This window comes from Alexandromys fortis, unplaced genomic scaffold (genome assembly GCF_014885135.2).
Source record: "Alexandromys fortis isolate MF-2015 unplaced genomic scaffold, M_Fortis_MF-2015_v1.1 scaffold_373, whole genome shotgun sequence".
In the NCBI taxonomy this organism is placed as follows: domain Eukaryota; kingdom Metazoa; phylum Chordata; class Mammalia; order Rodentia; family Cricetidae; genus Alexandromys; species Alexandromys fortis.
Window position 1 is genome coordinate 158,589 of NW_026068244.1, and position 18,401 is coordinate 176,989.

The window sequence follows — 18,401 nt, forward strand, 5'->3', positions numbered from 1 at the left end:
CCTCCAGGGTTGAGCTGTCCTATGGCAGTTCTATCCTCCAGAGCTGTCCTATTGCGACTCCACCCCTCCAGAGCTGTCCTATGTTGCGGGAGGTCCTTCCGCCCCTCCAACCAATAGCTGCTGTGATACCAGCCCATTGGGGCGTGGTCTCTCTCCCTTTAAAAAAGCGGCTATTTTTCTCTGCTCGCTCTCTTCACTTCCTGCTCCTCCGGAGACTAGACTCCCTTCCTGGTTGTGCAGATGGCTGTTGTGATCTGTAAGTTTTTTCCCCTTTAAATAAATAACACCCTATTAATCATAACTCCAAACTGGTGTGGCCTTGTTCGTGACTTACGCCTTCAGTCCTATTGCGGCTCCACCCCTCCAGAGCTGTCCTATTGCAGCTCTAAGTATATCCTGGCTTCCTGATAAGTCAGGATATCTCTAACACTACAACTGTAACACATTCCCCTACAGTAGCAATGAAAATAGTTTTATAGTTGGGGGTTACCACAACATGAGGAACTGTATTAAAGGGTAACAGCAGTAGGAAGGTTGAGGACCACTGCTGAAGCTGTTCATACCTTTAATCCCTGAATTCAGGAGACAGAAGTAGGCTGATCTCTCTGAGTTCAAGGCCAACCTGGTCTTTGTAGTGAGTTCTAGGCCAGCCAGGGCTGCTTAAGTGAGATCCTGTCTCAAACAAATAAAAGCATTAATCTAAGGGCATGGGAGAGAGCTCAGTTGATACAGTGCTTACCATGAGTGCATGAGGACCTGAGTTCAATCCTCAGCACCACATAAAAAGTCAGGTGCAATGATGGTCCACATCTATAATCCCAGCACTGGGGAAGTAGAAGCAGGAGGATCCCTGGGGCTTGCTGATCAGCTAGCTAGTCTAGCAAACTCAAGGGTCAATAAAGGTTTTTTTTTTTTTCAAAGAAGTAAGATGAAGGGCTGATGAGGTGGCTCACATGGTAAAGGCACTTGAAGCCAAACCTAAAAGCCTGAATTTGATTCTGGAAACACATGGTGGAGAGGAAATCGAGAATTGACCCGTGATAGTTGCTGTTAGCCCCAGAGCATTGCCCCCCCCCCCCCCGCATTCACATGCAAAATAGGCAAATAAATGCTAATAATAATATAAATTCAAAAAAAGGCGGGAGTGATTGAAGAACACACCCATTGTTGATCGGACCTCTACCTGCAATGTGCAAAGACATGCACACACACACACACACACACACACACACACACACACCCATGGCAGGTCTCACAGCTAGCCTCGTCTTCCACTGGTTTTGCCACTGATAACATCTGACATGTGAGTTCTGATGAGAACAAGTTGTCTGGGTTACTTTTCTGGATTGAAAGACACTTTGCCTGAGAACATTTACCCTTCGCTTGGTCCTGCAAATGGCTGAGCAGAAGGCTTGGTGTTTCTGCCCTTACTATTGCATCTGGCTCCTTTCTTGCCTTAATCTTTGCATTGGGTTCTATTCAGGTCTGTACATACACATACCAACCATTTAAGAAAGAATTTGCTCAGAATTATGATCTAGGGTTCACTAGCTCTAGACTTAACTTAGCCTTTCTCCTCCCCTTCCAAGGCTAATGCCACCTACCTACCAGCAACCGTGAGAAGTACCAGAGCATAGAAGAATGCCAAGCGCGGTGTGAAGAAAAGTCAGGTATATCCCTTTTATTAGCCCATCACCTTCATTAGTCCTGGATTTGTAAGCTCCCGGTTTGCTGCAGTTGAGACGTTTCCTGTGAGCAGGGCTCTCGCTTCTCTAATCTCCATGGAATCAAGCCTTTCCCAAGCAGTCTCAAGCAACCATGAGTGCCACACCTAGGTCACTGTGTTAATTGCTTGTGTATATTTGTCTGAATTGTCCATTTGTATGGGCTTCTTCCAGACAAGGATTATAATTGGTTTCCATCTGTCTTCCTTCCCAGCTGCATAGACCCTTCATAAAGGAAGTACTTAGAATGTTTGCTGAATTTTGTTACTCTGTGGGTTGATGAACATTCATCATGAAAAACTGTGGCTTTCTCCTTTAAAGCCCTGATGCCTGTGAACTACCCAAAGTAACTCCATTTTGTCCTAGTTTTAACTCACTCACCCAATGGCCCCTCAAGCCCTTACCCCCATCCTCCCAGCTAACCACATCCTGCTAAGCAGAACATTCTCATTCTGCAGCGTCGGTCTACAGGTCCATTAGTCTACAATATAAAACAAACTGAATCAACTGAACTAAAACTTTTGAAAGCACTTCCCCCACCTCCCACCCCCCACGGTAGCCTGCCTTTGGTGTGATGGAATTGAGGTTTTTAGTTTATAAATCCTGCCCTGCCTCACTCGGAGTCAATAGTCTTTTCTGGTGTGAGCTTGCTTTCCACCTCTGGGAAACAAAGGACTCTTAATGTGACCTTCATTGAGTGGCATTCTTCCCTGTGTCTCGCGTGGGTACAACAACTGAACACTACCGTCTAAGACTGGTATGAACAACTCTAAGGAAAGCGGATTATCACCTTCATCTTAGCTCATTTCTATCAATAGACTGTGGGCCCAAGATCTCAATACCTTATTTATATCACATTATCAAGGTAGTCATGAAGGATTAAGATCTTATTAAAGTTAACAAGCCAGCCTTTAAGTCCTGCCCCCTCAGCTAATTCACTACCTAACAAATTGCTCTGCTCAGTCAATGGCTGCAACTCTGACTATACATTCAACTCAGCTGGAGAGCTTTCAATCAACCTCTTACTCTGGCCTCCACACAGAGAAGGCATATTAGAGCCTCCAGGGTGGGTGTCAGGCATCAGGAGGTTTGAAACTCCCCGGGTGATCCCAATGAGGGCCAGAGTGGAAAATGAGACTAGCTGATAGATAAGGCACTCTCATGGCTCTGACTGCTTCCTTTCCCCCTCCCCTGGTCCACCGGCTTCTCCAAGACCCTTCCTCTCCTCCCTTGCCGGCCTTCTGGCTGCTCACCCATTGTCTGATAATACAGAGTCGGTAAGCCTGGGGCTCTGTCATCTTGCGATCATGGGCAAACCGTACCCCCTCAGGCTCATGGTTTCTTCTCCAATTTAGTAATAACACCTGTGCTCACAGTAATAAGGGACTCTGAAGCCCTTGGCTGCTGAGGAACAACATGCAAATGTAAGAGCTATCGAGAGCCCTGAGTACCAATGTTTAGGGATAAAAAGCCACTTGTAGAAGGTGCCACATAGAGTTAACACGGGTCTAAAGTTTCAATCCAGGCAAACGAAACTGTATTGTGACTAAAAGCTACTAGGAAAGCATTTCTGGGTATAGTCATGTAAAATGAAAGAACAAAATATCTACAGGGATAAAAAAGTCCACACTCAGGATGAGAGTAACCGTGGAGGGGTGGGGTACATGATGTACCTAGGAAGTGGAGCAAATATATCTTTAATGCTTTATGTCAAAAAGATTAGTTTTGTTTGTGTGTGTCTCTATATTTCTTGTGCTTTTTGGCTTGTTTTTTTCCCCCTGGGTTCTTTTTTTCTGTTTTCTGTAGCGACTAGTGTTATGTCAACTTGACATAAGTTAGACTTATCTGAAAGGAGGGAACCTCAATTGTTGGGAGCCACCTTTTTGGGGTGACTTCTGCTGTGATCTTAGCCACGGTGGGTTCACACATTCCAGGGTAGGGGCCTGAGGATTAGAATTGTTAGGGTAGGAGGAACAGAGATAAGGAAGAATCACAGAGACATAGGAAAGTCTCGGGAGGGCAACTAAGTGAACACTGAATGCTGAGTCCTGAGTTTGCCCGTGTTTAATTTCCATACACTTTTATACCCAAATACAAAAGGGGGAAAAGGCAAAGCGCTGCTTTAATATGACACAAAGGACAACTAGATCAGGACACACACACACACATACAATACACTTTACAATAGTAAAGCAATGGGCTGCATCTCTTCCTTGAGGAGCCTGTACCCACACTTGGATATGGTTTACTTTCCACTAAGCACCTCTTTTTCTCCCTAACCCTCACACATAAGCCTATATTAAAGTATCATTAGTAAAATCTCCAATTCTGCTTCATAAACCAGCTGGTTCTGAAATAGTTTCAGAGTTGAAGCCACAAGTCCTGACTTGGCCTGCTTCTAGGAGATTCTAAAACTCCTCAAGTTGATGAGGGTGACATTGCCTCTTTTCCCCGTACCCCGAAGCACTGACAGAATTTTCCAATGTCACGTCACTAGTCAGAAGTAAGCAAGACTTCACACTCAGGAAGCTTGGCCCTCCTGGAGCCTTTTTTCTGAGTACAAGCGGTCGCCATGACCTGAAGAAAAGAACAAGTAGCTCTCCATAGTTACCAGAGAGTTGGAGAGCTGCTCCACTGTCCCCTGGGACTTAATTGACCTTTGAAGACAGGAGGGAAAACATTGCCTCCTTTTCTCAGTCCCTCTGAGCATATCAGTACTGGCATTTAAAATATGATGTTCACCTAGAAAATCAGCCAGACCCATCTGGTGCTTTTGTTTCGTTTATTGACACAGAGTTTCTCTGTGTAACAGCTCTAGCTGTCCTGGAACTAGCTCTGTAGACCAGGATGACCTCAAACTCAGAGATCCTCGCGTCCTCTGCGTCTGAGATTAAAGGCGGGCACCACCACTGCCTGGCCATATGTGCTACTTTTAATAACTACTGTGTAATAGTTAGTAGAGTTGGGGCCAAACCTAAACACTTTTTAATTTTTTTTATTTTATTTTCGAGACAGGGTTTCTCTGTAGCTTTGGAGCCTGTCCTGAAACTCACTTTGTAGACCAGGCTGGCCTGGAACTCACAGAAATCCACCTGTCTCTGCCTTCCAAGTACTAGGATTAAAGGCGTGTGCCACCACCGCCCGGCGTGTTTTGCCTTTATTTATGTGTATGCACCAAGTCCATGCCTAGTGCCTGTGGAGGTCAGAAGAATATGTTGTATTCCCTGGAACTGGAGTTACAGACAGTTGTGAGCAGCCATGTGGGTGCTGGAATCAAACCTGGGTCCTCTGGAAGAGCAGTCAGTGCTTTTAACAGTCAAGCCATGTCTCCAACCCCTCATTCCCCAACACTTTTAAATAAATTGATTAGAGATGCATTTAAGAAGAAGTTTGACATCAATTTATTTAACTTTGATTTTGGAAATTTCAGTACCATATATATATACAGCCTTGTCTGTTATGTACTTTTATGTGACTTGCTCAGACTTTTATAACTTGCTTTTCAATCTTCTTTCTTTCTTTCTTTCTTTCTTTCTTTCTTTCTTTCTTTCTTTCTTTTGGTTTTTCGAGACTGGGTTTCTCTGTTTCTCTGTAGCTTTGGAGCCTTCAATCCTTCATTTTGGAAAAACATCCAGCCCCTTAGTCTTAATCAACAATTAACAAGCCCAGCTGTGATGCTGTAGACGCAGACACAGCTGGTCTTAGGAAGTTAGCAATTGTTTGACTTAGAGGATAGTATATGCAGCACCACCTTAAGAAAGCTGAGTACAAGCTACATATAGGAAAGTGTAATAAATTAATATTACCTGTATTTATACTGCTAAATGATGGAGCTTTATAAGTCTCCAAGTAAATCTTACAGAAAACACGAGATGGTAAAAAAAAAAAATCTCTTTCTGTGCTTTGTACAGTCCAGAGAGTGGTCTGCCATGACTGTATTCAGAACACGATCCAAGAATGGAGTGCTTGGGAGAAAGCTCCAAGAAACCAAGACAAAAGTCCTGTGGCCTCAGTTTCTTCAAAAACACAGCATCATTCTTGGATTGTGTTTTCGTACCCCTCCCCCTGTAGTATACAGGAGTGAGTTTACTTTAGATCATTCATTACAGCTGGCTGTTGCTATTTATATGCTCTATGGGAAAACGTGGTTTTGCCACGTCCATCTTGTCTACTGCATGTGGCTGATCCTTGAGACTGGACACTTTACTCATGGGATTCTTTTTTTTTTCTTTGTCTTTTTTTGAGACAGGGTTTCTCTGTAGCTTTGGAGCCTGTCCTGGAACTCGCTCTTGTAGACCAGGCTGGTCTTGAACTCACAGAGATCTACTTGCCTCTGCCTCCCAAGTGCTGGGATGAAAGGTGTGCGCCACCACTGCTTGGCTACTCATTTGATTCTTATCTCTCAGAATATAAATTGTCTGATGTTCTGAATAAAGTTGGCTATTACATGAGACTTTAGTTCACCTCATTTTTAGGCTCCATTCTCCCAGGTTCACACTGCCAACTAAAGCAGTAAACTGCTATACTTTGGGTTTTGAATGAGGTGCTGGTAACATCATTCAAAAGCAACAATATATAGTAAAACATCATCAAATTGATACTTACAACAACCAACACAACTCACTATTACATATAGTAAATGCAAAACTGTCCACATAATGCTTCCAAGAGGGCTTGAGAAATGGCTCTGCAAGTTAAGTGTGTATTGCTCTTACAGAGGACCAAGATCAGTTTCCTTCCAGGACCCACATCAGAAGGTTCACAAATACCTGTACCTTCAATTCCAGGGGATCAGATACTCTTTTCTGCCCACCGTGAGAACCCATACATGGGCTAGTACAGACATGAGCTGGATTTTTGAAACCCCATGCCCAGCCTGGATGCAGGAGGAGGAGCTTGGTCCTGCCTCAACTTAATATGCCATGTTTTGTTGACTCCCATGGGGGCGGGGGGGGGGGCTGCCCCTTTCTGATTGGAGGAGGAGAGGATGTGGGGGTTGGGAGGGTATGAGAAAAGAGGAGGGAGGGGAAACTGGTTGGTATGTAAAATAATGAAAAAACTTAATTAAAAAATACACATAAATAAAAAAAATGAATCTTAAAAAATGCTTCCAAACTGGATGTGGTTGCACATGCCTCTAACTCTATAGCATGTGAGAGACAAAGAAGAGAAGAGCATCAGAAGTTTGGGGCCATTCCACAGAGTGAATTCCAGCCCATCCAGGAATGTAATGTGAGGCCCTGGCTCCTAAAATCAAGGGCAAGCAAGCAAAGGAACAAGAAACAATTATTTCTAAAAACAATTTAATTGAGTTAATATACCTTATTTCAAAAATGATTTGAAGCAGCTATCAGTTCCAAGATTTATCTGTTCCTGGCATTCTACTCTGTAGCCAGCAGAGATAAACTAGGGCACGGTGACAAGAATGCCTGTTGGTTTCCTTTCCCAGTGTTAATGCTGCAGGTCTGAGAGGCGGAAGGTAGAATTAGAGCACTTAGCTAGCTACCGGCTGTGGGAACTGGGTAGGACAGAAACCCCAACAAGCAGGTCCTTATGTTATACGGACCCCCAGCTGCATAAAGCTTATATATTCCTGTAGGATTTGTTCTTTGTTTTTGGTGTGTGTGTGTGTGTGTGTGTGTGTGTGTGTGTGTTGTTTTTTTGTTTTGAGACAGGGTTTTTCTGTGAGGTGGTCCTGGCTGTCCTAGAACTCACTCTGTGAATCAGGCCCTTCTCAAACTCAGAGGTCAATCTGTTTCTGTCTCCCAAGGGCAGGGATTAAAGGCTTGCACCACTGCCGCCTCCTGTAAGTTTTTTTTTCTTTTTTTTTTTTTTTTCTTTTGAACAGGGTTTTACTTCAAAGCCTTGGCTGTCCTGGAACTCACTATTGTAGCCCAGACTGGCCTCAGACTCATGGATGTCTGCCTGCCCCTCCCTCCTGAGTACTGGGATTATATATTTATGTTTCGAATTATTCATTTATTTTATTTGTGTGTGTGCACCTCTACTTGTCAGTGTGTGTACCACTTGTGTATATTGCCTACATAGGCTAGAAAATGGCAGCGGATCCCCTGGAGCTAGAGTTGCACACAGCTGTGGGCCACCCAGTGTGGGTGCTCGAAACTGCACCCAGGTCCCCTGTAGGAGCCACAAATGCACTTAATCACTTAGCCATCTCTCTAGACCATATTTATGTTTTTAGTAGTAAGTTTTTAATTTTTAAAATTAGTATAATTGCCAGGAGGTGGTGGTGCACACCTTTAATCCCAGCACTTGGGAGGCAGAGACAGGCGGATCTCTGTGAGTTCAAGGCCAGCCTGGTCTACAGAGTTCCAGGCAGCCAGAGCTCTTACACAGAGAAATCCTGTCTTGAAAAAAAAAAATGAAAACAATCTGAAGAGAAACCTCTATTTGGATGCACAGCTCCCTAGGCCTGGATGGAGGGGGGGGAGGGCCTTGGACTTCCCACAGAGCAGGGTGCCCTGCCCTCTCTCAAGCAGGGAGGGGGAGGGAGGAGGAGGAGTGGGGGAGCACGAGGAGATTGGGAAGAGGGAAGGAAGTGTAAATATTTGAATGGAAAAAATAAAAATAAATAAATATTAAAAAAATAAAATAAAAATAAAAAACAAAAAATGAAAACAAAAGTATAATTTCATAATCCCCTCTTCTGTTTCCTCCCTCCAATCCTTGACATGCACCTCCTTGCTCTCTCCCAAATCCTAGACTCTTTTTCTTTCATTGTTGTTACATACACACAAACACAGAAATTCAGCCTGTTTAGTCTGTGTAAGGTCCCCTGTATGTACATGATCTTAGGGCTGACCACTTGGTATAGTATATGCTATTGGGGGCTCATCCCTAGGAAAGATCATTTCTTTCATTTTTATCAATCACCAGATACCCACAGTTCTTTGTCTAGGGTTGGGGTCCCACAAGCTTTCCCCATTCTATGCCAGCCCATCCGTCCATTTGTAACATTGTTCTTCAAGGTCATGTTTAGGTGCATGAAGACCAGACTTCATGAGTTTAACCTCTTAGATGTTTCTAGGAAACACAACCTCACAGCAAATTTCCAATTTCCCTGGCTCTTACAGTCTTCCTGGCCCCTTTTCCACAATGATCCCTGAGCCTTAAGTACAGGAGTTGTGTTATAGACAGACATTTGGGACTAGGAAGCACACAATGTTTTATTTTTGTTTTCTGCATTTTGGTCAGTTGTGGTTTTCTAGAAAGTTTTCCATCTGTTGCAAAGAGAAGCTTCTTTGATGAGGAGTGACAACTGCACTTATCTGTAGGTATAAGGATAAATATTTAGAATGTAGTTAGGAATTATGCTGGTTTTTAATAAAATTATAGTTATTGGTACACCTCCAACATACATGATTTTACTAGCCCTGGGCAGCTGGCGAAGATTCCAGTACACTCTTGTTGAGTGGACCCTAGGTTCACTTAGTGAGCTGTTGGTTACTGCCAAGGTGTGAGCCACTATTGTACCCTTGGGTTATTGTGCCATGCTATAGCAATTATAGTGTTTAGGAGTCTCTTGGAGAATACTGACAACTTGAACGAGGGCTTCTCATTACTGGTGTTGGGGGTTTTGTTAGATCGTCTATGGCTCTTCTGGGGAGCATTGCCAGCTCAGATGGGAAAACTATAATTCAACTATGTTACGTATATGCATGTACAGACATCTATGTATCATGTGTAATTATAGGTAGATAGACAATAATATGATGGCTTAAAACTTTTTCAGACATTCTTGTTATTTTCCTTTGCTTCCTCCTTCTTCTAATTTATCTTCCTTTCACCTCCCTAATTAAATCCCTCCCCCATTTTCCCACTTTTCCCTTCAAATCACTTAGACCCTGTTAGCCTCCTCTCTCTTGTACTCCTTCTGGGGTCTCTTTTACTCTCCTGGTTTCTGCAGTTACTCCAGGCTATGTGCTCACATCGAAGACTTGGAACTGGGAACCTCCGATGAGAGAGAGAGAGCACGCGATGTTTGTCTTTCTGGGCCCGAATTATCTCACTCAATATGATCTTTTCTAGTTCCATCCAATTCCTTGCAAAATTCGTGATTTCATTTTTCTTCACAGCCGACTAGCATTCCACAATGTATCTGCAGCACACTGTCATTACCCATTCTCCTGCTGGAGGACATTTCCTGGCTATCGTGAACAGAGGAACAATGACCCAGCCTGAGCAGGTGTCTGTGGAGTAGGATGTTGAGTCCTTTGGACATATGTAGATAGTATAGCTGCACCATAAGGTAGATCTATTTCTAGTTTTTTTTTTTTTTGAGAAATCGCCACACTAATTTCCATAGTGGCTGCACCAGTTTTTTAATGCCACCCACAGTGACTGAAAGTTCCCTTTTTCCTACGTCCTTGTCACCGTTTTTGTTCCAATTATCTTTGAAGTTCTGATCGGGTTAAGAAGAAAGTTGTTTTGATTTGCATTTCTCTAATTGCTAGGGAACATGGACATTTTTTTGAGATATTTCTCAAGCATTTTAATTTCATCTTTTGAGAATTCTCTGTTCAGATTCCAAGCCCATCTTTTAAATGGGTCATTTAGGTTTTTGTTTTGCTTTTTCATGTGATATATTCTGATCATGGTTTCCCCTCCCTCATCTCTTCCCAGATCCTCCCCACCTCCCCATGCATCCAACCCTGTGCCTTCTTTCTCTCTCTTTTTAAAAAATGTCTTAGGGTTTCTGTTGCTGCAACAAAACACCATGAACAAAAACCAAACTGGGGAAGAAAGGGTGGGCTTATTTCTGCTTACCCTTTCCATCATAGGTCATCACCAAAGAAAGTCAGGACAGGAACTCAAAGAGGGTAGGAACCTGGAGGCAGGAGCTGATGTAGAGGCCACCGAGGAGTTCTGCTTAATGGCTTGCTTCCCCTGGCTTGCTCAGCCTGCTTTCTTCTAGACCGGAGGACCACCAGCCCAGGGGTGGTACCACCTACAATGGACAGGGCCCACCCTATCAGTCACTGATTAAGAAAATGCCATACAGCCAGATCTTATGGAGGCATTTTCTCAGTTGAGTGTGGAAGCCCAAAAATATGTGCCTATTCCACCTTGTCTGAAGGTCAGAGAGTTTGATCTTATTTTGCTCTCTTGCGGTTGTTGACAAGACAACTTTGTCTACCTGGAAGGAAAGCTCAGTTCAAAGGAGGGACCTATTTCAGATGTCAAGAGGCAGATAGGGATAGTGAGGGCTGCATTCCAGGCACTAGGAAAGGTTTGGTCAGCAAGAGATATAACGACGACAACAACAACATTACAAGTCTATGAGACACTTGTCTTGAGCTGCCTTCTTTACAACTCTGAAACCTGGACAAAGAAATGCTCCTCAGAACAGCGGCTGAATGTGTTTGTGATGGCGTGTCTCAGGAGGATTCTAGGTGTTGCACAAAGAGCTAGGCTGCACAACAATGACATAAGAAAATCTCCATCTATAGAAGGAAGTAAGCTACAGGATACGACAATGGTGCTTAAGATACCTTGACTACGTTATGAGAATGAGTGACGGCAGATACCCGAGGATAGCACTGCTTGGAGGAGTGCACGGGATAAGGTGAAGACGAAGGCCCAAAAAACGCTGCATAGACAGCGTAAAGGAAGACTGTGGAACCTTGGGTATGACAATAACACAAGCATCTAGGACTACCCAGGATGGGAACAACTGGAGAATTGTTATAAATGGGCTGCCCATGCATGCTTCTGATGATGAGGGTGTTGACAACAAGTATGGCTACATACCCTGACCTAAAGTTCAGTTTCTTGGTGTTTTGGACATTGGGATGGCATATAGAGATAGATCCATTCCACCCTGACCAAAGGTCAGAGGATTCAAGTATATTTCTCCTTTTTTTTAAATATTTATTTATTATGTATCCGATATTCTGTCTGTGTGTATGCCTGCAGGCCAGAAGAGGGCACAAGATCTCATTACAGATGGTTGTGAGCCACCATGTGGTTGCTGGGAATTGAACTCAGGACCTTTGGAAGAGCAGGCAATGCTCTTAACCTCTGAGCCATCTCTCCAGCCCCCTATTTCTCCTTCTTTTGAAATAGAAGGTTTGACTTAGGGAGTGGCTGCCTGCAGGATACTCGGTCCAGGGTGTTTTCACTGCCTCTGCCCCAAGCTTCAAATACTTTTCTCCCGATATAATGGCTTGATGTCTCAAAATATTGAAGCAAGTAGTCCTTGCTATATGGATTTTGGTGGCATTTTGAAGTTACTTTCTTATCGCTGAGTGGTTCCTGAGAGGCGTTTGATAAGTTCACAATCCATAAGGTAAAAATCTAGCCACACAGATGCTGTTGCTTTTACTCTTTACTCTTTAGGGCTCTTTGGTTCTTCTGCTTTTGAGGGGGCCCACAACCCAGCTTCCAGGTGAATCTGGCACGGCGGCTTATTCTTATAAATGCCTGGTCTAAGCTTGGCTTGTTTCTAGCCAGCTTTTCTTTCTTTTTTTAATTTATTTTTTATTGAAAATTTCCACCTCCTTCCCTCCTTCCATTTCCCTCCCCTCCCCCCTCCCCCCTCCTCATCCCTCTCCAGTCCAAGGAGCAGTCAGGGTTCCCTACCCTATAGGAAATCCAAGATCCTCCCTGCTCCCCCCAGTCCAGGAAGGTGAGCATTCAAACAGACTAGGCTCCCACAAAGCCAGAACATGCAGTAGAATCAAAACCCAGCGCCATTGTCCTTGGCTTCTCAGTCAGCCCTCATTGTCCACCATGTTCGGAGAGTCCGGTTTGATCACATGCTCCATCAGTCCCAGTCCAGCTGGCCTTGGTGATCTCCCATTAGATCAGTCCCGCTGTCTCAGTGGGTGGACGCACCCCTCATGGTCCTGACTTCCTTGCTCATGTTCTCCCTCCTTCTGCTTTTCATATGGACCCTGAGAGCTCAGACCAGTGCTCCAATATGGGTCTCTGTCTCTATCTCCATCTATGGCCAGATGAAGGTTCTATGGTGATATGCAAAATATTCATCAGTGTGCAAGCCAGCTTTTCTTAAATTATCCCATGTACCTTTTGCCTCTGGGCTTTCTCTCACTTCTATATAGCTTATTCATTATCTGGCTGGGTGGCCAAGTGGCTGCTCGCTGACACCCTCCTCTCCTTGTTCTCTCTTGCTGCTTCTCTGGTCCCAGAGTTCTCCTCCTTATTTCTCCTCTTTGCCTGTCAGCTCCGCCTGTCCTTTCTCCTGCCTGGGCCATTCAGCCATTTATTCGACCATCAGGTGTTTTAGACAACGAGTCACAGGTTCACAGAGTTAAACAAATGCAGCATAAACAGAAGTAACCCATCTTTATATGGTTAAACAAATGTTCAGAGCATAAACAAACGTGGCACACCTTAAAAAATATTCTACAACACACAGATATATAAAGTAAAGCCTCGTAGGATATATTTGCTGTAAATAGCTTTGATTGAAAATCTCAGGCAATGTTTGGGGAAAGGAATGATGGTCTACCCAAGGTCACATATATTCAGGCCTTAAGGCTGCATCATTGCTATTTTAACATAAACTGGTTATGAAAGGAATATCAACTCTATGTTGACAGCCTTTTGTAGTCAATGTTATTGACTGTGCCGGAATTCTTGCTTCTCCGCTGGCAAGAGGCTTTAATCAGATTCTGGAATGGTGGGCTCCTTTCTCTCGTATGTCCCGATAATTTTTCATTCTTTTAAATATTTATTTTTATCTTATGTATATGTATGAGTGTTTGTGCCACATGTGTGGGTGCCAAATGAAACCAGAAAAAGGCTCCAGATCCCCATGATCTGGAGTTATAGGTGGTTATGAACTGTCTCATGTGGGTGCTTGGATCCAAACCCAGGTCCGTTGGCAGAGTAGCAGCAGCAAGTGCTCTTAAATATTGAACCATCTCGCAAGCCTCCAATTGCCTGACTTTCTCTCTTGCCTTAGCTAGACTTTCCAATAGTGACTTTATTTATTTGTACTACCTATCTTATAGGGTTATGGTCAGAGTTAATGCATTCATTACAGAACTTCACATGCGGCATATGAGTCAAATAGTACGACTGGGGCTTAAGATCTTAGTTCGTTATGATGGGGCACAGAGATAGGGGTATTGCATAGCCTATATTGTAGGAACACATTTGTACTTTATTCTGTAAGAAGGACTCTACACACACACACACACACACACACACACACACACACACACACACACACACAGAGCTAATGGTTAGTTTGGGCTAGTTTTCAATCTAGATGTCATGTAAACAACTGGCTGGGGAGGAATGCAAGACTCAGAGGCCATCTATGGCCATGCCATCCTGAACACACCTGACGTCATCTGCTCTTAGACTCTCAGCAGGGCCAGTCTGATTATTAGTACTTGCATGATAAGACTATATTTGAAAGAAAGAAAGAAAGAAAGAAAGAAAGAAAGAAAGAAAGAGAAAGGAAATAAGGAAGGAAGGAAGGAAGGAAAGAAAAAAGGAAGGAAAGAAGGAAGAAAGAAAGAGAAAGAAAGAAAGAAAGAAAGGAAGGAAGGAAGAAAGAAAGAAAGAAAGAAAGAAAGAAAGAAAGGAAGGAAGGAAGAAAGAAAGGAAGAAAGAAAGAAAAGTGGAAACATCAGGTAGACAAGGAAGTAGGGGAAAATTGTTACAGGCCTTAGACACTATCTGGTGACATTCCCTGGCTTTTGGACTGGTGGGAGCTAGTGGTCTTCCACAAGACTGTTAAGCAGAACTCTGTGTGTGAGACTAGCCCAGTCTATATAGTGAGTTCCAGGCCAGCAAGAACTAAATAAGATTCTGCTTGAAGAAAAAAAAAACCCTCTAGCTCAGCATTCTAATTTATCTGTTATGACATTGCTGGACCTAAAGTGTTCCCACTGTCATTTCCCTCGGCAGCAGTCTAACTCCGTCTATTGGTCCCCTTGATCATCTGCCCGCCTGAAGGTCAACAAGAGTAGAGACTCTAAACCACTGTTCTCAACCTCCCTAATGCTTCAGTCCTTTAATGGAGTTCCTCGTGCTGTGGTGACCCCTAACCGTAGAATTATTTTTATTGCTACTTCGTAACTGTAATTTTACTACTGTTAAGAATTGTAATGTAAATATCTGTGTTTTCTGATGGTCTTAGGTGACTCCTGTGAAAGGGTCATTTGACCCCTGAAGTGGTCATGAACCACAGGTTGAGAACTGCTGCTCTAAAGTCTTCTATGCCTCATTCCAGCCAGAAGTGGCCAGGTCAACTAGATGCCCATCTCCTGAAAGATTTGAGGGCCTTAGTTCTTAAAGTGGGATTGCTGGTTAAGCAGTCAGATATTAACAGGCCTGAAGGTCACCTAGGATGGACCTTTCTCTCCTTATCAGCATTTGTAAAACCAGGAATTAAAAGTGCAAGACTGATTACTGGCCAAAAGTAAAGGATCCTAAGCATTGCAGAGATGGTTCAGCACTTAAAGAGAGCATACCGCTCTTGCAGAGGCTACGAGCTCAGTTCCCAGTACCCACATCTGTTGGCTCTCAACTGCCTGGATCTCCAACTTCAAGGGAATTTGACATCTCTGGCTTCTGCAGGCACCAGCATTCACATACATACACACACGTGTACACACATACACACACACAGAGTGAGAAACTAACAATAAAAATATGTAGTTTGCTGGGTGCATTGGTGCACACCTTTAATCCCAGCACAGAGGCAGGTGGATCTCTGTGAGTTCAAGGCCAGCCTGGTCTACAAAGCGAGTTCCAGGAAGGCTAGGGCTGTTTTTGGTTTTTTTTATTTTTTAATATTTATTTATTATGTATACAATATTTTGTCTATGTATATGCCTGAAGGCCAGAAGAGGGCACCAGACCCCATTACAGATGGTTGTGAGCCACCACGTGGTTGCTGGGAATTGAACTCAGGACCTTTGGAAGAGCAGATGATGCTCTTAACCTCTGAGCCATCTCTCCAGCCCTGACAGCTAGGGCTGTTACGCACTTACACAGAGAAACCTTATTTCAAAAAACTTTTCTATTTATCTATCTATCACCTGTCTTTTTTTTTTAAATGATGGGATCTGGGCGGCAGGTGAAATGTCTCAGCACTTGTCTACTTGCCACCAAGGCAGGTGACCTGAGTTTAATTCTAGGAACACCCATAGTCAAAGGAGACACCAACTCCTTAAAGTTGTTATCTGCCTTCCATCTACATGCCTACCCTTGCGCATATGTGCAGGCTGTGCACACATATAAATAAATACATTTTTACAAAGAATAGGATCTGTGTACAATAAAAGAACTTCTGGAGGCATCACAATCCCTGACTTCAAACTCTACTACAGAGCTAGAGTACTGGAAACAGCCTGGTATTGGCTTAAGAACAGACAAGGGGACCAATGGAACTGACTAGAAGATCCGGGTATCAATCCACACATATTCGAACACCTGATCTTTGATAAAGAAGCAAAAAATATCAAATGGAAAAAAGAAAGCATATTTAACAAGTGGTGCTGGTATAACTGGATTTCAACATTTAGAAGAATGAAAAAGAGTCATATCTATCACCATGCACAAAACTCAAGTCCAAATGGATCAAAGGCCTCAACATAAAGCCAGCCACAATAAACCTTATAGAAGAGAAAGTGGGAAGTACACTTGAACACACTGGCACAGGGAACCACTTCCTAAATAGAACCCCAGCAGCACAAACACTGAGAGAATCAATTAATAAATGGGACATCCTGAAACTGAAAAGCTTCTGTAAAACAAAGGACACAGTCAACAAGACAAAACAACAACCTACAGAATGGGAAAAGATCTTCACTAACCCCACATCAGACAGAGGCTAATCTCCAAAATATACAAAGAACTCAAGAAATTGGACACCAAAAGATCACATAATCCAATAAAAACAAAATGGAATACAGACCTAAACAGAGAACTCTCAACAGAGGAATCTAAAATGGCTGAAAGACAGTTAAGGAAATGTTCAACATCCTTAGTCATCAGAGAAATGCAAATCAAAACAACTCTGAGATTTCATCTTACACCTGAAAGAATGGCCAAGATCAAAAACACTGATGATAACTTATGCTGGAGAGGTTGTGGGGGAAAGGGAACACTTCTGCATTGCTGGTGGGAGTGCAAGCTGGTACAACCCCTTTGGATGTCAGTGTGGTGATTTCTCAGAAAATTAGGAAACAACCTTCCTCAAGACCCAGTAATACCACTTTTGGGTATATATCCAAAGGATGCTCAAATTGTGCCCCAAGGACCTGTGCTCAACTATATTCATAGCAACATTGTTTGTCATAGCCAGAACCTGGAAACAACCTAAATACCCCTTGATTGAACAATGGATAAGGAAAATGTACCACATTTACACAAAGGAGAACTACACAGCAGAAAAACAAACAAAAAAAAAATGACATCTTGAATTTTGCAGGAAAATGGATGGAGCTAGAAAACATTATTTTGAGTGAGGTAACCCAGACCCAGAAAGACAATTATCACATGTACTCACTCATGTTTTTAAACATAAAGCAAAGAAAACCAGCCTACAAACCACAACCCCAGAGAACTTAGACAACAATGAGGACCCTAAGAGAGACTTACATAGATCTAATCTACATGGGAAGTAGAAAAAGACAAGATCTCCTGAGTAAATTAGGATCATGGGGATCTTAGGGGAGGATTGAAGTGGGGAGGGGGCGAGGCAGGGAGGGGAGCAGAGAAAAATGTAGAGCTCAATAAATATCAATAAAAATAATAAAAAGGAGGGAAAAAATAAAGAATAGGATCTGAGTCATATTTCACACTCTGTGGTGTCCTGACATTCTAAAGTGCCTAGAAAGTCATAATATCAGTATTCAGCTGTGGCTTCCTAGTGAAAAAAAAAAGCCAGAGGTATACCATTGTTCCCTCCCTAAATTCACCCAAAGGTGCCTGTCAATCACTTGGGCAGAAAAACCCTCCTCAAGAAAGCTGTCTGTTCTAAAAACATTATAAGCAATATAAAGTCCACCTAAAAATGTAAGTCAGTACCACGTATCTCTGGAAGTTGTCCCTTCCGGCCCCTCGAGAATGTGTCTTCCTCTGCAATGGTCTGTTTGACCATTATCCACTCTCATACTTGACACTGACACACCTTACATTGTAATCGATTCTACCTACTTGCAGGATTCCCACTTCTGAGTGTTGTCCAAATCACAAGAACAGGGGTTTCAGGGGCAGCTGAGACTCCTCCCAGGCAGACTCATCTTCCTCAATGGTCATTTACTATGTTCTGAGGCTTTCCTAATTCTACCCTAGGCTGGAACCAAGTGAGAAGATCCTCCCTATTTGGGGCTGTGTGAGACACTACATCCCCTGAGTTGGAGAACTACAATCCCAGAAGGCCAAGGCTCGGTGTCTACCTCTGACCACGAGCAGGTGGAATATTCCACTTTGTCTCACCTCAGTAGGCAGGAGGAGTTCGACAGGAAGAACAGCTTTGCATTGAGTGCCATAGCCACCCCCCCCCCCCAGCTTCCGCCTCCTGTTTGAGGCATCTGTCACTCCTTACACTGGTGCCAGGTGCTTTCTCCTGTCTTGACTTCCTCCCTACCTGTTTCCCCTGCTTTTCTCTGGGCTCTTCATATCTCTCTTTCTTCCCCCCCCCCACACCTCTCCCTTGCTGTTTTCCTC

At 43.4% G+C, this 18,401-nt stretch overlaps 1 long non-coding RNA gene across 1 annotated transcript; it reads left to right on the forward strand.

Moving 5' to 3' along the window:
* The first annotated feature begins 200 nt into the window (after positions 1-200).
* On the forward strand, positions 201-17,227 carry LOC126494036 (uncharacterized). Its single transcript, XR_007589914.1, has 3 exons — positions 201-256; positions 1,590-1,670; positions 14,863-17,227. It is a non-coding gene; the product is annotated as an uncharacterized lncRNA (long non-coding RNA).
* Positions 17,228-18,401: the final 1,174 nt, after the last annotated feature.